This window comes from Acanthaster planci, linkage group LG06 (assembly GCF_054643075.1).
Source record: "Acanthaster planci isolate LZ-2023a linkage group LG06, COTS_SCS, whole genome shotgun sequence".
Lineage (NCBI taxonomy): Eukaryota > Metazoa > Echinodermata > Asteroidea > Valvatida > Acanthasteridae > Acanthaster > Acanthaster planci.
In genome coordinates this window covers 6,421,102-6,445,412 of record NC_141782.1, presented here as the reverse complement: position 1 = coordinate 6,445,412, position 24,311 = coordinate 6,421,102, and the positions used below count along the sequence as shown (strand labels likewise).

Below are 24,311 nucleotides of genomic sequence, written 5' to 3'. Positions count from 1 at the left end.
AAGCCGACGTGACTTGGTACCTAACGCTCGCTCCGCAAGAAAGTGAACCGTGGGCGCCATAGTAAATATCTTTAGGAGAGATCAAAGAGACCGCGTGACATTTTTTGTTCGCAAAAAGAGCGCAATCAATTTCTTTAAACGATTTATCTACTAAAGGAGCATCATAGTCGATCTTAACGTACATCCTACTTTTATCGGTATAAGCCGGTTTAACTAAGTAATTGATCCTATCGGATATGTCGTCTAGTTTTTGAGACACTTTAAAAGAGTTACGCGTACTCGCGGGGAGATCTTCCAGAATCTTATCTGTTATTTTTTCAAAATAATTATAAACTTCTTCATTTACACGTAATAGCAACGACTCGGTCTCGGGAGATATCTGATAACAAATTTGATCTTGGCCAGTAGGTTCCTTAGTACCATATTTGTAAACTGGGTTGACTCCGTAACAAGGGTCTTCGAGTCTAATCAACAGTCGTTTGTTTTGCCCCTCGTGGTGATAAGCGATCTTAGAAGAACACTTTGTAGGTTTAAAATGACTAAATTTTCAGGGTCAAAGGGGCCATAGGTAATTTTTGGGTTTTTGTTGTCGGCATTTAGACGTTCGTGGTCATTTGAGACGATATATATTTGAGTTGACATGTTCTATTTATAATTAGGTTTCTAAAATTTTTCTCATTTTTATTCGGGCGGGATTTCTGTCACGAGTTGTTTACAGCCGGGGTCAAAAGTTCAAGGTCAGTGAAGTGGAAATCCCCGGCGCTAGTCACGAGTTATTTACAGCCGGGGTCAAAAGGTGAGCGAGAATTCCCCCCGTTTTTTGGGTCGATGTACTACCCAGGGGTGTTGAGCAAAAACGGGGTTCACGTCATTTCTGGATTTTCCCATTTTTTCCCACCAAAAAGGTTTCGACGATTTTTTGAGTCGATGTACTACCCAAGGGTTTTGAGCAAAAACTGGGTAAAAAGGGGAGTGTGATCCAGAACTGTCCCTTCCCTACTACTAAGGCAGAAGCGGAATGGAAGGTACTTAGGGAATTTGAGGAGTAGTCTTTGAATCGTTGTCTGTCAGAGCTGTTTGCGGAATCATCAGCTGAGGGAAAAGTGGGCCAGTGGTTGGCTGATGCTCCAAATGAAGTACCACCTACAGAACAGGCCCGCCTTGAGCAATCTGTCCAGCCTGCAGAACCAGCACATGAGGTGGACCCAGTGCATGAAGTGCAGCCAGTGCTTTAAATGCAGTCAGTGCAACAAGCTAAGCCTGTTTCTGTGCAAGTGGTAGTGCCATACCTACAGCGTGAATTGATTGATACCATGCAACTCCCGAAATGTGAACTTAACAAGTTTGATGGAGATCCATTGAACTATTGGCCATTTGTCAAGAGTTTCGATGCAACCGTAGGGAACACCAGTGTTGGGCCAAGTGTGAAGTTGAATAGGCTTTTCTACTATTGTGAGGGCGTTGCCTTGGCAGTGATCCATATGTGCAATGATGGATCCTCGAACAGGTTACTCCAAGGCGAGGCAGCTCTTACGTGACCGCTTTAGAAATGACTATAAGATCTCAGAATCCTGTTGAAGGCCTAAGGGTGATGCCTGGTGAGAAGAAAGCTATCCTATGGCTGGCAGACGACGTAAGGAGGTGTACCCTTGCACTTACAGCGATGAACAAAGTGGAAGAAATTGACACCAAGGGAAGCCTTGGGGCAATAGTGAAAAGACTTCCACAATATCTTCAAGCCAAGTGACGGTCAAAGGCTGTTACCATACTTGACAAGACTGGTCGCTATCCGGGAGTGGAAAAGCTTGTCGAGTTCCTTGACAAGTCTGCAAGGGAAGCAAGTGACCCTGTATACGGCTTTAAGGGTGGCACTAAAGAAAAACCAGTCTTGAAGAAAGGGCCGGACTTCAGCATACCATCTACTAAAATTACCAACAGGGTGAACAAGAAAGACCAAGAGCTGCAGAGAACCAAGGCAGATGGAGCCAAGTCGACGAGGCCCATGGTGTGCCCTTTTTGCAACGGAAGCCACCTTCTTCATGTGTGTCCAGACTTCATGAAGATGTCACCACCAGATGGACTTGCAACTATAAGAGGGAAGAAGTGGTGCTGCAGCTGCCTTTCGGGAACTCATTTCTCGAGGAAGTGTAGCCAAGGGCCTTTTGGTGTGCAGGGCTGTGGCAGTAAGCATGCAAAGTCACTGCATGGTGCCTTTCAAGTACAGGGGTTGCACACTCCCGACAGCGGAGCTGCATCAGACCAGCCAGGCTTTAATCATCAGAATGCAGGGACAACCAGTTATGCTTGTGGGGGAACAAGAGAATCTGCCAAAGTAGCACTGCCGGTTGTTGCGGTATTGGTGAGAGGTACCGCTCAGCGTGGTGGCTAAAGACCTGTGCTCTGCTCGGTCCAGGAATCAACAGGTCGTTTTGCTCGATGGAACTAGTGAAGACGCTGAATATCAATGGTAGATCCCAGCCGATATCACTCAATACTCTAAGAGTCAGTTTACGTGTCGAGACTCTTGTTGTCTCAGTAGATGCGGCGGCAGTGTTCAATGAAGCTGGAGGTAGCAAGTTCTTCCAACTACATGTACCGGAAGTGCATGCACTCCACAAGTTCCCAGTGCTTCGTGATAGTTGCGCCACTGTTGAGGAGTTTCAGAGATTTAAGCATTTGGATGGCGTGCCTTTTCCTCGAGTATCGAAGGAGGGCGTGATAATGCTGATTGGCCAGGATGCACCGCATTTACTTGCTCCTCATGAAAAGAGGTACGGTGGAGGAGAACCTTATGCCCTGCAAACGGTACTTAGTTGGACAATTAATTGTCCGTTGACCAGTGGGATGCCTTCGAGGGTGATGTCACACGTTATGCAAGAGAGTCTTGATGCCCAAGTGGAACATTTATGGAAGATGGATATTGGAGACACCCTGTCTTGTGATTCTCCTTCACTTTCCATCAACAACAAGAAGGCCATGAAGATCTGGGTACTCTGGTAGTCTGCAAAGACGAACAACCTGGTGGTGAAGGGCTTTGCTGAGAAAGTTCCAGAGAGTGAATTGGATGGCCCTTCTGGAAAGACCTGGTATCTTCCTCACACGGCGTTCTCAACCAAAACAAACCAGAAAAGCTGCGAGCGGTATTTGATTGTGCGGCAAAATGTCAGGGCAAATCTCTAATATCTCTTAACGACGGGGTGGTACGGGAACACAGAGATGTTCTGAGGTTTAATTTGTTTGGTGGCACAGTGGCGACATGAGTGGGCATGCAGAAGTCTTCCGGATGAAAGTACATTTGTTTGGCGGTGTATGGAGTCTGAGCTGTGCCAACTATGCCTTGTTGGGAGCTGCGGATGACTTTGGCAACAGGTTTGATCCTGCTGTTGGGGAGACCGTGATGAAAATTTTTTACGTAGACGACTGCTTGAAATCCGCCAGCTCGGAGGATGATGCAATCAAGTTGTCAGCGCAGTTGTCAAATATTCTGTCAATGGGAGGCCTCCACTTGACCAAGTGGACAAGCAATCGAGGACGGGTTGTTGAAGCTATTCCGCTTGAAGAGAGGGCAAAGGATGTGAGGGCAATGGATTTTAGCCGAGGTAGACTACCTGTGGAACGAGCTCTCGGAGTCAAGTGGGATACTGAGAATGATAACCTGGAGTAAGTATTTGTCCAAGACTGAGGAACTACACTCGCCTGGGTTTGCTCAGTATTGTCTGCTCCGTCTATGATCCCTTGGGGTTTCTGTGCCCATATGTTCTCCGGGCCAAGATCCTACTTCAAGATGAGTGTCGGATTGCGAATAAGGATTGGGATGAGCCGTTGGAAGTGGTCACGCAGGAAAAGTGGATCAGGTTGTTGTATGACCTCCCCAGGCTCTGCGAGTTTAAGGTCACTAGGTAGGTTACTTGGTCCCGGGTAGTTTTGGAGAGGTGCGTAAGTGCTACCTACATCACTTCTCAGACGCATCTGAAGATGGCCATGGTTGTGTGTCAAATGCTCGTTTCGTCGGAGCAAACAAAAAAGTTCACTGCAGTTTTGTAATTGGCAAGCCCGGTTGGCACCACTGAAACCCATGACAATTCCTAGACTTGAGTTGTCAGCAGCTGTTACGGCAGTTCGAGCCGACTCCATGCTTTGAAGGGAAGTTGGCTTGGAGATTCAAGGATCTAGCTTTTAGACAGATGGTATGCTCGTACTTCAGTATATCGGCGCCACCGTACTTCAGTATATCGGAACCACCACTTGTCGTCTCTTATAGTGAGGCACGTGCATGAGTCATTGGCTGGTCATGGTGGCAAGGACCACGTGCTATTTCTTCTGAGGAGGAATTACTGGATTCCTCAACCACGTCCTTTGATAAGTCGAGTGCTCAAAGGATGTCTGTTGCGTAGAAGGTTGCATGGGCGGCCAGAGGTCCAGCAGATGGCTGACCTCCGACAAAGTAGGGTAATTCCCGGAAAACCTCCTTTCTCCTACGTTGGATCGGACTATTTTGGCCCATTCCTTGTCAAGCGTGGACGGAGCAGGGAGAAGAGGTATGGCTGCCTGTTTACCTGCATGACAACAAGGGCGATTCATCTGGAGCTGTTGCATTCGATGGAAGCCGATTTCTTTCTCAACGGTTTTTTGAGGTTTGTTACTAGGTGAGGCTCGCCCGAATGTCTCTACTCCGACAATGGTACAAATTTTAAGGGTGAAAAGGAGCTGGGTAATGCTATCCTGAGATTGCACAAAGATTACAAGGTAAATAGAGTTTCTTCTGTTTACATTCTTAACTTCAGTCACATGTTATGATTAACCAATGATTTTGAGTGTTTGATTGGTGTTTAGCAAGAAAGAAAGAAAGTTTAGCAACTTTCTTGGATACTATCCACATTGCATAGCAGTTAAGCAGAAAATTTATGACCTTCCTCCATGATCTGATGGTGTGTTGTCCACAAATGTAACCCACAAACGCTGGTGTTAAAAGTCGCGTGGGAATCTATAAAAAATTCTCTCTGGGGAAATGGTTTGATTGCGAAACCAGCCACCGACAACATAGTTTATCGGCATTCTTTCAAAATTGACAATTCACGATAGAAATTATTACATGTGTACGACGCGATGCGAAACCAAATGAATGCAACGTGTCAAGTTAGTTGTCCCATGGTGTAGGAAACCAGACCAAATGTGTTTGACTTGACACGTACAAGTTACGTGCCCGACTACGCGCCAGAGCTGAGAATAAGGAGCTCTGGGCTGTTTTCCAATACTCAACTTTGGCTCCGTCTCAGGCTTCAACTGTTTTTTACTAGCTGACTTTGAAGTTGTAAACGTAGTAATCAGTCTAATGGTGCCACAGAGCATCAAATAAGATGCAAGAGAGCCAGAAATTGCAGTAATCTAATGTAGTTTAAACGCTTCAGGCCCACAATCAGGAATTGGTTTGGGGAACGAAGCCTAAGACGGAGATAAAGTTGAGTATTGGAAACCGGCCCTAGATTCTCACGTCGACTACGTCAACTGATACGTGATTGCGTCATGCGGAGAATTTGCGCATGCGTCATGTCGTTACCTGCATTGTTTGAGCAAGTTGAGGACGCCGCCACTGTGGTTTTGACGTTCACTCGAAAACAAGGACGACGTGCACAAAGTTTACCAAGATGGCCGACACCGCAGTTCAACCAAGTTGCTCAACTGTAAGTAGCACTGAGCTCGTTACAGGTCCCAAACCAGACATTTTAGCATGCACTTTTACCATGCACGATTCAACCGAGCATAGGGAGCCTAGGTATAGGCTATAGAGTCAGATCTGCTGGGCAGGGGATAGACAGGTTTTAAAAAATTACGTGTCCCACTACTAGGCCCAGGCTACTGCTTAGGCCGGGCCTACATGGCCTAGCTGGTTCCGCAATCATCCCAGAATCCTCGCGCCCTGAAAACAAAATCTTTTGAAAACCTTTCAATCAAACATTTCTGGAAAATATATGGCATGTGTGAATACAGAATTTTGGAGAGTCGGCCTCATTCGAGAGACAAACTGAGCAAGGCAAACGGGGGAGTAATGCCGACCAAAAGAGTTTGCTTAAGTTGCATTGCAAGCAAGTTTTTTTCTATTTTTTTTTTTTTTTTGGTGGTGGTCAGTAAATTGCCCAGGCCCAGTCTGGCAACTGTTTTCCAGTTCTGCAACTGGTGCCATGTCTGTACGGCAAGTCTTGTTTTTCCGACAGCTGGCCATACGTGTACGTATCACATGCACACTAATTGCACATACTGTACTGTATGTAAAACTTGATTGCAAAACACGAAAAAAATCACGCAGTCACTTTTGCAAATATTTAGCCATCGCCGGCAACTTTCAACAAATGCCATCCTCCTAACCTTTTGACAAATTCAAATCACACTGAATCAAATGCGCTGCTGTTGCTAACCGCGCATAGCCAAAAATAAACTTTTCTGATCATCTGAATAAAGTCACCAGCTGTGGAAAATGTGTGGAAGACTAAATTGTACATGTATATATTTTCCTGATTCATTGTTCCATAAAGTTTTAATTGTTTGCATAAATTAACTCCTTGTTTATTTCTTTTCATCACCAAAACAGAATGAAATCCCACAATGCCTATTGCCGTCAGGAAGCCTTGTCTGGCCAATAGCACTGAAAAGGTAACTTCCAAGGGCTAAGTTCGGTATGCTGAATGTTGAACCTGTCAAAGTGGAATTTTGTTCATTAGTAAGTTGAAGAAGATTGGGGTCAATAGAAATAATCTCACTTGCTAAAAGTTGCTTGAAGTTAATGTTCAAACCAAATGCCAGGAATTTGCCATTCATTCCTTTGGAAATTAGAACCTTTAATTCCTCAGGTTCATTAACAGCGATGATTTGGTTTTTTTTTCACTTTCTACAAGCCTATTACCTGGACTGAAGACATGAGTATTATGTTGCTTCGGGAAGTGGAATGCATAAATCCTTTTCAGTACAAAGAATGAACAAAGGAAAGGGGAAAATATTGGGAAGAAGTTGCAACCAATCTCTGCAAACATGGCCATGATGTTACCAAAAGAAGTGTTAGGGACAAATTTAAGGCTGTAAAGACCAGATAGTCAAACGAAACAACAAAGAACATAGGGAGGGCGTATTTCTCCGGAGCCAAGCGATTTTAACAAGGAGCTAACCCGGACTGTCGAGGACCTTGTTGAAATAGAGAATGAACAGCAGTTTCAGACACAAACCAGCTGAAGGGGGAGGAGAAAAAGAAACTTGATTGAGTAGAATGAGGAAGCGTGCTATGCAATCGTTTAGTGAGACAGACAAAAGGTCTAATTTTTAAAACATCTCCAACATTAATTTTAAAGTCAAACTCTATGTCACACCTTTCCTAACATACGTGTACATGTATATGTAAAGCACATGAACTTTAGAATTATGTACATGTAAAAGTACATGGAATTTAGAATTAACATGATATTATAACCCGACAGGTTATATGGATCAATATTGGGACAATGTTGTACTGTAGTTGATGTGGTTTACTCGGCTGGCTCCATGTGCGGCTCTCTGCCCGATTGCCAGAGCTCATAGGGATTTTATACATTTGCTGGACATTCCATTTTTCCTCCATCATACATGTTTCCTTGCCTTATTAGGTATTGGCTACTAGTCTTTGAATGTTAATACAGCGTGCATGAATATGTTTGGTTCATTTGGATTTGAGGGTAGGGTTAATCAAATTAATGAACTCTGACTTTTCCTTATAATGCCGGTGGGCTGCCTCATGGCCCATCCGGTCCAGCCCTGCTTCCTCCCCAAGGGCCCTGTGGTTCAACTAGTCATTCCTTAAGTGAGTCTCATTACTTGGAAAGTGGTTCTACTCTTGAAGGTCAATCCGTGCAATTAGGTAGCAATACAACATGTGCCCTCCCCTCGAAGGTCAAGTCTCCCGACTTAAAAATGAATAGCAACAACATAAAGAAAAGAGGAGAGCAGTGATAAAACGTACTGGTGACCTTAAGAAAATAAAAATTATTAATAATAGTACATTAACAAAAGTCAAGGAATACAAGAAAATATAACTTCATGAAACCACAGAAACACAAGAGAATGAGTGTACAGGTACTGCAATCATGGCCTTGGCCGGCATATAGTACGAAGCAAAGAAGGTAACAAACTGACAAATACCTTAAGAAGAATGAAAAATAGCTATTAAAGATTAGAAGGTACATTACATAACTACAGTGAAAGTTCATATTATGACGTCATCGAAAAGCTACTGCAAGAGGCTATCAACTACAAGTATTGAGGCCCGAATACAATTATGTTCATCTTCTGCGATAATATGCCTTAGACCGCTTGGTTTTTCTTATGTGGAAGTCTTGGATCAATGTATCAGGAATATTTTCTTTGGGTTCCCAAGTTGTTTTGTCGTACCCTTTCCACTTCACCTGACAATGGCGCTTGCCGTCGACAATGGAAGATCGTCTGAGACTATGAACGATAAACCAATCACTACGATCTTGGTCATTAGTGGCTGGTGGTTTATTGCCAGAGGGTTGTGTGGGACTGCCCAAGACAACAGGTGGAAGTTGTGGCACGTGTGCGGTGTCAGACTGAGTAGGTGTAGAATTAGGTGGGGCCTGAGCAGGGTCACTTAAAGTGTTATTACCCCGAGTCAAACTCTTCAGCACCGAGCTCAGTGTGGCTGTATAAACTATCAGGAATGTGAACCGGTCTGTCCTGAGGATCATGGTATTGCTTCAGCCGATTCGCGTGGACTGGGGATAACATAAGTTTGTTATCGCTACACTTGCGAAGTTTGTAGGTGAAGTTGTCACGAGCCTCGCAGATATGGTAAGGCCCTAACCACTTATAGCACATTTTGGGCGACAAGCCAACTTGACGTTTCGAACAGTACAACTATACTTTTTGTCCTTCTTGATAAGCTGGGCCTTTAGATTTCTTGTCAAACTGGGCTTTGTATTTTGCTTGTGACGTTTCCCTATTTTCTGCTGCAATTTTGCGCGCGGTGTCAAGGTTTTGCATGATACGCTAAAGTGTTGGGTTTGACTGGGCACCTGCTTGCGTTTGAGGGAGCAATGCGGTATCAATCGGCAGATGACATTCACGACCAAGTAAAATCATGAACGGGCTAAGTTGTTTGGATTCAGTGGCTGGTGTGCTTCGATAAGCGAACATGACACTGGGAAGTAACTCCACCCAGTTTGATTCGTCTGGCTTGCAATAAGCGCGAAGGGACTGCCAAATGAAGCTGTTCATGCGCTCACAAGTTGCATTTGTTTGTTGGTGGTAGCTACTGGTCTGAACTTTGGTGATCTGAAAGATGTTGCACAACTTCTTGATAAGTTTAGACATGAACTGTGTTCCTCTGTCAGAGAGGAGGGACGAAGGAGCACCGTATCGGCATATTATTTCATTGTACAGTGTTTTGGCTACTTCCTCGGCATCCTGCGTCTTGAGGGGGAAAGCTTCGCACCATTTTAAGAACGAATCGACAATCAAAAGAATGTGCTTGTACCCATCAGGAGATGGTTTCAAAGGGCCAAGTATGTCAACGTGTAACCTGCAGAATACCTCCCCTACAGGCAGTGGTCGGAGGGGCGCGCGCTGAGCGTGATGGTTAACCTGTATGCATTGGCAGGTTGTACATGACTTAACATAGGCTTTAATCTGAGAAAACATTTGGGCCCAAAATATTTCTGGCGAACACTGTTGTATGTGCGATCAATTCCCTGGTGTCCTCCCAGGACTGAGTCGTGATAGGCAAGGAGTACGTCATGGTGTAAGCATTGAGGAACGACTAACTGTTTGATTTGTCTGTCAACTCGGTGGCTTTTGCCTCTTGGATAATAGTAATGAAACAACACACCGTCCTGTACGACATAATCCTGAACTTCAGCGACTATTCGCCAACGGAGCAACAAGAGCATCGGACGGCAAACTACCATCCTCTAAGTATTCAATGTACTGACGTAGGGAAAAATCACGTCGCTGGAGCGTTTTGATATCAATGGATGGGTCAATCAAACTGTCTGGGTTATCGATAGAACATACGGTTTCCTTCCCCAACATAGCGTGCGTCAATTGTATTTGTATGTTTCCTCCTTCCGTGAATGACTGAGCGTGTGAATCTGATGCACAGTGTCTACCGGAAGTGAATCTACCTTAGGGGTTTGAACTTGAGAGGCGCTGATGGAATATTGTCGACGGGAAAGGGCATCGGCATTACCATGGGATGTGCCAGATTTGTGAACAATTTCAAAATCATACCCTGCAGCAAGATAGACCAGCGGCCTAATCGACCCATTGCATTGTGTATAGATCTGAGCCACTGCAGAGAAACGTGATCTGTATAGACACGGAAACGTCTGTTAGCTAGGTACGTCCGATAAAACTGAATACCTTCGACAACAGCTAGCCCCACCCTTTCAGTTATAGACCACTTTTGTTCAGCTTTTGTGAGTGCTCTCCCACCGTAGTGAATCACAATCTCCTTACCGTTGTCGTCGGTTTGTGAGAGGATGTTACTGATTGCAAAGCCGCCAGCAACAGTGGCGAGAATGAACTCACGATCAAAATTGGGATAGCCGAGAACTGGTGGGGAGATAAGTGCTTGTTTCAGCTGGTGAAAAGCACGATCACAATCTGCCGTCCATACAAATGACACGTCTTCTGTATGAGTCTGTTAAGGGGTGCTGCTATGTTGGCATAACCTTTCACAAACCTACGATAGTAGTTACAGAGTCCTAGAAATGAACGAACTTCTGATTGGTCTTTAGGCATAGGGAAAGTAGTAACCGCTGATGTTTTGGCGGGATCAGTCTTAATCCCCTGCTTCGATATGATGTACCCCAGATAGGTCACCTGTTTGGCAGCAAAGTGGCATTTTTGTGGTTTCAACTTCAAGTTTGCACAACAGAGCCGGTCAAAGACTGCCTCCAAGTGTTTTAGATGTGTGTCAAAATCAGGTGAGAAAATGATAATGTCATCCACATACATGAGTGCAAATTTCCAAGTCAGCCCACGCAAGACTTGGGTCATAACCATTTTCAAGGAAACTGGTGCATTCATGAGACCAAATGGAAGTTTCTTGAACTGGTAATTGCCACTATGAGATGTGAAAATCGTTTTCGCGCGGCTATCTTCATCCAGAGGTATTTACCAAAATCCTGACGCAAGATCGAGTACAGTGAATATCGTAGCATGGGATTCATCTATGGTGTAATATACCTCATTAGGTCGTGGTAGAGGGAAAGGCATGGGTTTTGTGACTCGATTGAGGCGACGCTAATCTATAGCAAAGCGGAATTCGCCATTTTTCTTTTTCACAAAAACAACCGGGCTAGCCCAGGATGAGGTTGATGGTTCGATTATGTCAGCGTTGAGCATATCTTGGATTTGCTTGCCAATTTCCGCCTTGTGAACTGGGGAAGTGCGACAGAAACGTTGGTGGATTGGTTTTGCGTCACCCGCGTCTATTCTGTGGTGATGAATATTAGTGGTACCCAAATCAGTTGCATCTTTCGCGAAAACCTCCTTGTTCCGAGCCAAAAATAAGACAAGTTGTTGCTTTTCATCTGATGTTAAATCAGAATCCTCCATATTGATATCAATTTCCTCTACAATGTCAGGGTGCTCAACACTTTTGATCACGGTTACAGTATTTTTGTGTTTCACATCTGTTGGTTTAGCCTTAACCGCAGCGGTATCTTTTCCGCTAACCTCAAAACTTTCAATATACATATCATCAGAGAGTGGTTCCCAACAGCCAACCACTTGGTTATGTTTTATCTGCACAGACTTGTCAGAGGGATTCATGAGCTGATATACAGATTTACCACGAACAGATTTAACAACACACTTGGCGCCAACTAACTGTATGTCATCATACAAGGTTGGAACAGATTCAATAATGCCGTATTGGGCCTTAAAAACCCTCCTCAATCCTTCACCTGTTGGAGGATTGAGGAGGGTTAGGGTTAGGAGGGTTAGGTAATATTACTACTTTGAACAGGAAGTACAGTATGTGTTCTGGGTGGCAATGATACATTACACTCTGCCCTGACAGTTACCTTCTTTGCCTCATTACCTACTAATGGAATAGAAGGGGAATCGGGGAACACTACATGATTTTCCTCAAACGATATCTTGGCTTTATGCGCTTTCAAGAAGTCTACACCAAGAATGATTTCATGGTTCATATTTTCGAGTAACGCCAATCGGAGTCAATTTTTACCTGGACTAGATTGCTTCGGCCTGACATGGCCGAAACATTAGTCAGGTGTGGAACAGGAGATGTCGGATTTTCTAGTCATTGATTTGACGGGTGGATATCATAGACGGTGTTAGATCGGTTACGTTGGAAACACACTCTAGCAAAATGACCAAACTTACAACAATAGTTACATTCAGTACCCCAGGCCGGACATCTTTGCCTACTTGTACACTCCCCTCCACATCCACGGCACGGGTACATCATCATCGGAGGCCTGACCGGTTGTGCTTGCTGCTGTCGTCGGCCTTGCTGTTGGCGCAGGAAAACTTGGGATGGCTGGGGGCGGAGCCGATTCTGTCCTGCGTTTGGTAGTTGTTGGGGCGTTGGCTGGGTGGCAGATATGGTCGTCAGCTGATCTTTCAGGGCGATTATTTGGGCCGTTAATTATTTCATCGCCGAGTTGACTCCGGTGGAGGGTGCTCCGTCTTGTGTGGACGTTGATTGCGCTATCCGCGCTTGAGTCACCGCTTCGTCCGCGGTCTTTTGGGTGAGCCTTGATGACGTAGGCTCGAATGTTGGGACGCAGTCCTCTGATGAAGGCCTCCATCCTTTCCTCCAGTGACTTCCTCAGTTGACAGCACAGCTTTTCTATGTCCACCAGGTACTTTTCGACTGTTTTGTTCGTCTGTTGCTTTCGGTCGGCAAGCTCTGAGAGTTTAACCCATCGCATGCCTTTGTGGGACTGATACCTTTTGAGAAACGCGTGCTTGAGTGTTGCGAAGGCGGTCTTAGTCTCCCCATGGGAGATCTCCATACCAGTAAATAGCGACACTTGAAAGATAGAGGGGAAAATTGCTTGCTTGTTGTGCTGCAGTCCAAGTCTTTTGAAGACCATATCTCTTGGCGTACCGGTCAAGCCAAAGCTCATGATCCTCCGAATCATACCCTGTAAACTTTGGGAGGATAGATTCGATATGAGCTGTACAGGCCATGGCTGATGAAAGCTGCCGCTTGGACTTCGATCGTGTGATCACAAAAGACTTGACGCAGAGAGAGCTACCCGGATTCTCCACCAAATATAACCCGGCAGGTTATATGAATCGACACAAGAGGATGACTTGGGACAATGTTGTACTGTAGTTGATGTGGTTTACTCGGCTGGCTCCATGTGCGGCTCTCTGCCCGATTGCCACAGCTCATAGGGATTTTATACATTTGCTGGACATTCCATTTTTCATCCATCATACAAGTTTCCTTGCCTTATTAGGTATTGGCTACTAGTCTTTGAATATTAATACAGCGTGCATGAGGTGTGAGGCGCACCCGCAAATCTTGGAATTCTAGCGCCCCCTAGTTTTAATTGTTCTCGGTCCTTGCATTTCTCAGGGTCTCTTATTTAGCTCAGCTATGCATTATGGACATGTAGCAGAGACGCTAATTTGTATTATGTTATTCATAATGTACTCTGGCGTGATCGCGTGTTCCTTCATTCCTTTATCCTTGTGTTTTCTCTGCTCAGTTTTGGCATGTCGAAATTCCCCTCCACGTGGCTGCGTGGTTGGGCGTGGTAAGGTTCCCTGAAATGCTAATGTTCAGAAACCTCAGACTTTGTAACTGTCAATCATTCGCCACAGGTGACCGGGTGAGCACTTTCACGCACCTGGCTCTACACTTTTTACACGTGACTTCTTATTCTGTATTTTATCTTTTTACATACGACACTTATATTCTTGCACACGACTCTAGCAGGAAGTCATGTGACCCTTTGAGATGGAAGATTTTCATTGGTTGAGCTGTTCAGCGACGATCATATTTTATTAATTCTGAAGCCTCTAGAATCCTATAAATAGAGCAGATTTTCCCTAGCTCGTCGGTCAGGTGCAGCGGACCAAACCCTTGTTGCGGGAGCGGAACCTAGTGCGGCGGTTGGACCCTTTCCGAGAGAAGTGCGATAGTAACCATTCTTATGGCGAAGAAATGCTTGGACCGATGCGAGAGCGGTACGAATTAGCCCAGGGTGCTAGTGGGAGTCGTATCGGCCCGTCACCGCTACGTCCGAACCGATTGCCGGGCGAGACACCCCCCGGACGTCACCCTTGTCCTGCTAACTCGCCCAGTCCTCCCCATCTCTATACTGAGTCAATGGTACACAGTGCGGCGATCTTATCATTCCGCTCAACACATTGCGGTCTGAACGGCAGTGTGGTCGGTACATACCGGCGCTGGCCCCGTCCAGCCCTTGCTAGTCACCGTGGTGGTCCAGGACAGCTCCCACCACGGCCCGGCGCGATGAGTGTAGCCTAGTTGTGCGATGCTACACACACGTACTGTAACCCACTCCGTCTGACTTACATTTCCAATGGTCCTGCCAAACCGTAGTTTAATTACACTCGTACACAACTTCGCCTTTCTATAACTTTGCTTTTTGTGTGTTGTATTATGTTAAGCTACACCTTCTTCAAACCCACATTGAACTTTGATGAAGAGAAGTGAGAGCAATAAACCAACAATACAGTTTGACTGTCACCCAAACCCCTTGTTTCACGTCCACCCTTTAATAAATTGTTGACCCCAAACATCACATCCCGTAGACACTAATAAAGTCTATGCTACCATCGACTTGATATTTTAGGGAGCGCAACAATGTGTTTTGTTCATTTGGATTTGAGGGTAGGGTTAGTCAAACTGATGAACTCTGACTTTTCCTCACATAATAAGGCCGGTGGGCTGCCCATGGCCCATTCGGTCCAGCCCTGCTCTCCTCCCCAAGGGCCTTGTGGTTCAATTAGTCATTCCTTAAGCGAGTCTCATTTCTTGGAAAGCAGTTCTACTCTTGAAGGTCAATCCGTGCAACTTAAGTACCATTACACCATGTGCTATTGTAACACGGTGATAATATTCTGTGTGATTATTCTCTGGAACGTTTATCTCTGAAAAATTATTGCCAGGTCATACTTTGCATAATTTGTATCACTCAAGGCTGATAAATTGGGTGTTATGTTTCAGGTTAAAGTCTGAGAAAGACGAAAAACAAACGAGAAAGAGAAACACAGGAAGTGATGCACGGCAAGCCAGTTCTTGTTGAAGAAATTGGAAATGGACAGAGCGATTAGAGAGCAGGAGTTGGAGCTGAAAAGGGAGGAGGCCATACGGAATTCCATACCTGCCGTCGCCCGTCGTCCGTCGCATTTTGCTTTTTGTTGTGTCCCAATTCTGCCATTTACCAGTTCCAAACATGCCATTTTCAGTCGTCCGTCGTGCGTCGTCCGTCGTGCGTCGCCCGTCGTCCGTCGTGCGTCGCCCGTCGTGCGTCGTCCGTCGCCCGTCGCCGGCGTGCGTCGTCCGTCATCCGTCGTCCGTCGTGCGTCGCCCGTCGTGCGTCGCCCATCAAATGGGTTGCATAGGACCTGCAAAAGCCATTGTTTAACAAATGACAATGTGACGATTCCATTCACTTCTAAAGATCTTTTCCGAATAAGGCAAGTACAAATCCCACCTGCAAAGCATATCTAGCCACATAATTAATTCCAATAATGCTAGACTACCCCTGCCCCTTGACAAGAAAATATCGCCTCTCTGAGAATTCAACCAAGTGTTTTTTGGGGAAAACATTTTCAGCAAAAATGTTCCGGCCAACTTATCCACAGTGTTACTCTAATTTGCATACTGTAAAAATGTGCCGACTTGTTTTTATCAAATTCCAGGAAGAAATTTGCCAACCGATACAGATATTCTATCTTGTCCTCTCAATTTCACCTTGAAATCCAGAAATACTAGACGTGCTGTGGATCACAAACTGTTTATTAAATGTATTGTTAAGGGGCAATTACCACTTGGTTTAAGTTTCCTAAAATATGACGTGTTGGTTTTTGTGGGTGTGTATGCCATGGCGGATAGACCAATGAGAACAGGTTGTCCAGTACATCAGCATTATTTATGGGGCTAACAGGTAACGTTACTGTTTAAAAGACTTCAGTGAGCCAACCTGCAACTAAAGTCATGTCTAATTTGGAGTATACAGCAGATTTCATTATAGGTATACCCGCCCTCAAAATAATGCTGAATCAGTTCCTCTCTTATGAAAACTATTGGGAATCAAACATTGTAAATAATCTGTTATTTACATTCTGTTCTGTGGGATATCGTGCAGGGACAGACAGAAATATCACATAGGCTATAGACCTAAAGTCTGGCTGTTAACGAGTAAAGTTACGTCTAGAGTAACTAAGTTATCGAGAAAAACAGTCTACCCTAACAAAAGTCTATTTTGTTGATTTATTTATGTAACCAAAATGGTATTATTTCATATACACGTTACTTAGCCGATGTCAGGATATTATTTCTTCTTTCAATTGGAGTTTGGCGCAACTGCAAAAACGAATACATGTACATCTTCTAGTTCTATTGCTAAAATGAGAGTCAGGCATGGTGGATCGATCGAACAAGGACATGTACATGTGAAACGATCAAGGGTCAAAGTTAAAAATACCACTGCGCAATCGTGACAAAAAAAACCACGGGTGACGCACGACGCACTACGGACGATGCACGATGGACGACGCACGACGGGCGACGCACGACGGGCGACGCACGACGGAAGATATGGAATTCCATAAGGCCAAGAGAGGGCAACAGTGTGAAGAAAGGAGAATGGGGAAAGAAGAGAGAGGAGGAGGAAAGGAGGAGACAAGATAAAGAAAGACGAGGGAAGAAAGGGAAGATACAAGAAGACGAAATGATGAGTCAGAGAGAGAGAGAGAGAGAGAGAGAGAGAGAGAAGAATGGAGCTTTACAGAAGCAGCTGATGCAACAGAACCAGATGATTTTGATTTTGTTAAAGAACCAACATTCCTGTATGCAGTAAAACCATCAAATGCATTTTTCAGTGTATTTACAGTTTATTTGATTCATACTTTCTTTTTGCAGGTCTTTCAAAATTACACTTTCCAGTTATAGTTCATGATAATCTACAGTTTTCCAGTTCAGAGTTAAATGGTATAAGCCTACCCTTGCCCTTCTTTTCTAGTTCTCATATATTTAAACATGTAAATAGAAGGCTTTATGCAGATTGATTTTATTGGCTGATTTTTAAGTTGAGTAAGTAAAGGACATTTTACAAACACAAATTTAAAACTCAGGGCATTCTCGAAATTTATCAAAATCAGCTGTTCCTCTCTGCATTTTTTTTTACTTAAAGTCAAAATTGAAAAGTTGAGAAATGATGCCCTACGAATGGAGCAAAACACGAACAAGGTACATGTATACATAGAAGAGGAAAAATCAAATCTGCCTTTTAAATTATTAGTTAAAAAGAATACCTGATTTAAAAATGTAAGGTGGAGAACCAAATTTATTTTAATGTACTTATTTAGCAAAAATTAACTACAGGGCTACAAGCCTGAGGTGAAAAACAGGTACAATTTGTAATGCATTAATTTCGAAAGCTGACAGTACATGAACATTCGAAAAGAAGACTTGGGTGAAGAAATCAAATTTAGTTTCTAATTTACATTTTCTAGAAAGGCTAATTAATAAAAGAAAACTGAAATATAATTTACTTTTTATTCATTGAAACAAAAGATCCTTTGAAAGAAAGCTGGAGAAAGTTTTTGGTGTAGTGAGAGAGAAATTAACAGGCAACTTATACATTTTGGATTTTCCTCAGCAATGAAACCCCAACAAGGCTACATGTACGTTTCAGGATCATTCACCTTGGAACAGATCAGCATAAATCTTAAGTCATGCTGAAAACACACGAATCTTCATTGTTCGTTTCTAAATGCATTTGAAAACAACTTCTCAAATTGCCAAGGAGTTCATATTTTCCTTAAACCTATCCCTGAAAGTATTCCTGTAAGCTTGATGGGTCTTGCCAAAGAAACTTGCCATAAAGGCAAGTATGAGCATTTGTGAGTAGCCCTGCAACAACAGCATACATTTTGCCACATGCTGATAGACAGACCGTTTTGGCTCTTTTTGAAGTCCTCAAACTTGAGGAAGTTGATAACATCTCCAAAGAACCACTCGATTATTTGGTGGGATGCTACAATCTTTTCACATTTTCCATATTTAAAAAAATGAGGCGCTAGTGTGACTGACCTGTCCCAAATTACAACTGGAACACCAGCGACCAACTCAGTAGGGCCAAGTCATGCTAATAATTACTAATTGCCAAAGTATTAATCGCAAATGAAATAGCTTGGCAAGATTTCCATATACGAAGTTCACTTGATGATTTGTCAGCCCCGGAAAGCAATTTAAAAAATCAATTTTAACAGTGAAAAAATACAGGCATGGCAGGCATTTCTATAGAGGACACTTAGAATTTCTCAGACAGGTGCCATAACGTTTGTACCATAACCCATAACGTTTCGGATGAACTTCGTATTTGGAACTCTTTCCGTTTTCCTTCCCCCAGTGCCCTTCGACAATTGTACAAATTCAGTCAAGCGCTATTTGCCAAAACTTGGAAGTTGGATAGGCCTAACTTAGCTAGCTTCTTATTAACCCCCTTCATTGTACCGACCCCGTGTTTAACTGATCAAGGTCTAGGCCTCCGTCTATGATAGACGGCCATTTGTAATCATACCTCCAACCCCAAAGGCCCTTGTAATGGCATTTTGATTGATTTTAGGGTGTCCCCAGGTGCCTACCAATGCCTACAAAAAAAAAATGTGACACCCCCAAACAACATGAAACTATCCATACGGCTGTCTAGACAGCTCAGAGACACATCAGAGAGACCGGCAATTGATATAGGCCCTGGCTGGCTCAGGCAGCCTTTGTGTAAATAATCCAATAAGGCCACGTGGCAGAGAGATTAGTACATATTCCTATGGGACTTCGCAAGAGGCTGCCTCTGGTGAAACTTGTACCAGCGAAGGGGAAGTCCCTACCTCAAAGGTTATTCAGCATGGGCAGAGGTAGGATGTAATATAAGGTCTTCGCATTTGGCCGTGAACATTTTTTAATTAAGAAATTACGAAAATGACCGTCAGTAGCTGACGGAGGGCGCTCGACGCAGGGTTTTCATCTTATGCTAGTCAGCTTATGAAAGTAAGCTCGAGCTAGGTGGAAAAACCTGAAATAGGCGTTGCATTTATCGTCATTAAAAGTTTCAAGATCAAATTGTTCATAATAAGAATACCGAAATTCTGGATTGGATGGTTTATTGGCGTCATACAAAATCATAAATTTCTCATCATCTATCAAGTCAGCATAGTATCCATTCAGTATTACTTCCCGCATTCGATGCAAATTCGCCATTTTATTTGTTTACATCGACGTGACGTGACGGAGGAGATCCGTCATTGGACTTAGGCTACGTAAGAGGGCGCTCGCTCAAGCTAAAGTGGATATTTCAGCAGGTGGCGCGAGTTGTCTACTGTACTGATCGATGCGCACCAGTAGTCAACGTGAACGAGGACCGCGTTCAAAAAAATCTAATATTATTCTTGCGCGGACCGATCAACTTTCTTGCCTGAACTATGCATTCTGGTCTGGAAAGTCGATTCCGTCCTATCATTGATGAAGAAAAACACATTCCATGGTCCTATGAAGTCGGAAGTCAAAACCGCAGCAGAATGTGCCGTGGTTCAACACTAAGATCAGAAGATTGATTAGAGTTAGAAATAGAATTCACAAAAAAATAAAAAAAAAATGCTACATTGGAGTCATGGGAGAGATTTAGGGCGGCTAGAAAGCTCGTCAAACGGGAACTTAGATATGCACACCAGAAGTATGTTAACAAGGTGGTAGACAACTTGACGGAGGACCCCAGAGGGTTTTAGAAATACATTAAAAGCAAGAGGTCAGAGAATCAAGGTATACCCACTGTGAGAAGTGATGGAGGCAATCACGTTACTGTTAAAGAGAAAGTTTGTGCTTTGGCGAAGCAATTCAAGTCAGTTTTCACTACAGAACATGTAGATAAGATTCCTTTTTATTTATCTGACATACCCGTTGCGGAGGATATCACCGTTCCAATGGAGGGGCTGTTGAAATTGCTCAAAGAAATCAACGTTTACTAAAGCCAGTGACCCGGGTGATATTTGCCCAAAGGCTTTGAAAGAAGCTGCTGAGGAGGTGGCGCCAGTCTTGTCTCAAATATTTCAGCAATCTCTCGATACTGGCGAACTGCCAGAAGACTGGTTGTTAGCAAATGTTTTTACCCTGTACAAGAAAGGCGATAAGGCTACTCCTTCAAATTATAGACCAGTTTCTTTAAATTAACCTCAATATCATGCAAGATTCTTGAACATATAATTCATTTGCATATTAGTAGACACCTGGAAGGGCATGATATCTTGAATACTAAACAGCAGGGTTTCAGGAAGCATCACTCTTGTGTCACCCAACTAGTTTTGACAACTAACGACTTGGCTGAGGCAGTAAATGCTGGTAAACAAGTGGACATACCCATATTTGACTTCTCCAAAGCGTTTGATACTGTCTCCCATGAGCGTCTGAAAGCTAAGCTTCATACGTATGGAATACGTGGAAAGCTACTGAAGTGCATTTCCAACTTTCTTCAGATGCGTAAACAAAGAACGGTGTTCAATGGATCTAGTTCTGATTGGGATTCTGTGGACTCCGGTGGGCCTCAAGGCACAGTCCTCGGCCCTCTTTTACTTTTGCTTTACATCAACGATATCACAGACAATCTTCAGTCAGAAATTCGTCTTTTTGCTGACGATAGCATTTTATATAGAAATAGCCACAATCGGGCTGACTGCCTCACATTTCAGGAAGATAATGATAAACTACATGAATGGGCCTCTGCATGGCAAAGGCAATTTACCACAAAGAAATTCTACATCACGCACATGGTAAACAAATGGAAGAAGATTTGCAATAGTTATAAACTAGATAATCATTCTCTGGCAACGGTGGATCATCACCAGTATCTGGGAGTCTTCCTCTCCCACAAATATAAACGGGATATATGGTCCAGAAGGCTTACCAGGTCCTAGGTATGTTGCATAAGAACTTAGAGCAGTGCTCGAAAATGGCAAAAACAACTGCTCATTGCACTTGTTCGTCCACACCTGGAGTACGCTTCAGTAGTATGTGATCCCTTCGAGGCTAAATAGCTGGAGATGGTACAACGACGTGCGGCACGCTTTATTAATGTAGTATGCGCGGGGTTGCACTGCTGGGTGCTCAGCTAGACATGCACGTAGTTAACATGTCAGACTTGATAACCGGGTCTGGTCTCACTTGTGACGAATAGAAACACCAGAGTAATATTCCAGAGAAGCAGGCGTCCAGTAGCTTCAGATGTGCTGAATTATTGTAAGTCATATTTGATTGGAATCAGATTGATAATCGTTCCTCCAGTCGCAGGGGAGGAGGCAAACAATCTGCACCAGCCAGCGTGGCCTGCCACTTACGAAGACTCACCACCTTCTTCCTCCCCTTCCAAAGCCAACTACTTTTTCTTTTCAACTCGTCTCTACCAGCCAAAAATCTAAGTCGTTGCAGACATATCCCTCCGCTGCGTGGATACAGTTCTATTTTTAGATTAATTTGCATATGCGGCTGGCTACCTTTTGGCAATTGACTTTAACCTAAATAACGGTAAGTAGACGAGCGCCCTCTAGAGGTCCAATTTGTGAATAATCAAGCAAAATCATAATGAATGTATATGTTAATCATTTCCTCACATTAACAACAACTTTAGTAGAGAGGCTAGTGTGACCGACATGATCACAAACCTTGGGCGGGATACCCTAAAGCAGCGTGGAGAAGCTGCTAGATTGATCTTGATGAAACAAATGCATATGGGTACATCTGCTATTCCGAAAGTCTCTTATCAAACATGCTTCCACAAGACCACGTAGAATAGTCACTGGAAATAGTTCTCAACTTGATTTGCCACACAGCAGAACTGAAGCGCATAGGAATTCCTTTGTATACCTAGAACTTGTAGAGATTAGAACAGGCTTCCTGATGCAATAGTCTCAACAATGTCACTCAGCTCTTTTGAAGATCAGGTTCTTGAGTTTATCAGATCCAGGGATAGGAACTTAAATTAACTTTGTGTCACTCCGTCCTCTCCCGTGGCTATACATGGATTCAGTGAATCTGTTGCTACGTACTGAAAAAGAAGAAATCACATCTTTGCCAAGATTTGTCTGCTACCCTCATTTACCGATTTTGATAAATTTTACGAAGAGCCCAAGCGGAGACTGAAAAGCAAACAGAAAACGCCAATTTTTTGCTGGTTTCATGACATAAAAGAGGGGTTTATAAAACTTACTGTAAAGACAGTTGAAAACCATCATATAACGTCAATTTAACCCTACATGGCCCATCCCCTTTAAGGCAAAGGTGGCAAGTTCAAACGCGAGTATGCCCAGTGCCTCGCCACGTGGACAAAGATTATATTCTATAGAATCTCTCAATAAAGAAGGATGAGATGTCGACTAATTAATTGAGTCATGGGTCACGTATGTTTCACCGCCATTCGACGTGTGGAAATTAACGACTTGGACGGTTACTTGACCGGACCCTCGTGAACCATACGGAAATGTCCGTAGCAACTTGCCAATCCTCTGTTGCCTTCTCGTTATGAAGACTTTGTTTGCACAAAGTTAACAAACGCTCACATTGGAACTCTTTGTATGTGCTCTAGAAGGCTTAAACCAAATAAAACACTACAGAATCATGAAAATATATGAAATTTAGCCTCAAAGTGGTTGCTAAGATGATAAACTATTTCTATCACTTGGTCTTTTTTCCACTAAATTTCTCAATTTTATAGTTTTTCACAGAACAGTGAAACACTGTATACGACTGGCCAGAATCTCAACTACACAATACAATCCGTTCTATGTAGCTGGATTATTTTGTTCGACTTCCATGAGTTATATTTGATACTTCTTTGCAGGGCGATCTATACGTGTTTTACACGCACAAATCCGATCCAGCCACGTACCATGCACAGTACATGTGCACTGCGGCTTGTTACCGTGGCGTACATGTGCACGAACAGGTACATGGAAATTCTCGACCGTTGCAGCTGGTGTACATGTTCATGTGGTTTATGCGTGTATAGTACATGTAAAAGTGGGGATATATACCTTCAATTTCAACATTTTCCTTGCAATTTTATGACAGATAGACCTCGGTTTAAAAATAAACTTCATGTTTAAGTTGAGTTCGTCTTTTGTTCCCGTATCACTGAATTCGTACTCTCACAAGATCATGCGGGATGAACAGAATCGGTGATGAGTAAGATCGATGTGCAAACGCATCCAGACGGGAAGAGAAAAAATCTAGTAGAAAACTGTCAGCAAATCTGAAACCGTCACACTTTCCTCTACCACAGCCTACTTTTGTAGATTTCAGGAAAACTTCAAATGATTTGTTTCGAGCCTTCAAAAATCGCATCAAAACGAAAACAAACTAACCGCTCACGAAAAGAGCTTTTCACAAAAATCACTAGTTTTTACCACTCTGGTACTATTTCTCAATTTTATTTTCATAAAACACGTTAGGAAAAGGCCTTATCTTACCATGAAAATATTTCGGGCAAGAATTTTTATTCCCAAAAATTGAAAATAAGACGTAACTTTCATGAAAAGAAGCAGCTGTTTGCTTGGCACGAATTCCCATGGTCCTCATTACGCATCCAAATGGCCCTAAAAACGGGACATGCGCAGTTAATAATTTCCGTCTGAAACATACGTGGGGTGCTTCGTCTAGCTTACACCACATGATCTTCAGTTTGCAACAATCTCTGACTTACTTAATTTTCCCGAATAATACATCGCCGTATTCGATTTCCGCATGTCGCGGCTTCCCAGGTGTAAACCTAGGCCTGAGCGCATAACAGGGATCGAACGCACCAAATAAAACACCAGCTTTTCTAACAAAGTTATAAACCAACACGTAAAAAAATTCAAAATCAGGTGGTCTACTATCCCAAATGTAAATGCAGCGTTGCGGCCTGTCAACTTTCAATAGCCCATCCATTGTGGATCAACAAGTGGGGGATGTAGGACTATATACCCCCACCCCGGGATTTATGCCCATCTGTTGAACAGAGGGGCATCGAAAGTAATTCTTTGGAGTATTTGTAGATAAAGCCTTTGGA

The 24,311-nt window shown here is 43.5% G+C and overlaps 1 long non-coding RNA gene across 1 annotated transcript in view; it reads left to right on the top strand.

The window, feature by feature from the left end:
• The first annotated feature begins 5,588 nt into the window (after positions 1 to 5,588).
• LOC147798773 (uncharacterized) overlaps positions 5,589 to 24,311 on the top strand; it is a 62,434-nt gene continuing 43,711 nt past the window's right edge. Inside the window, exons 1-2 of the long non-coding RNA XR_015425549.1 lie at positions 5,589 to 5,681; positions 6,587 to 6,648. This is a non-coding gene — a long non-coding RNA (uncharacterized LOC147798773). The remainder of the gene's footprint in view (positions 5,682 to 6,586; positions 6,649 to 24,311) is intronic.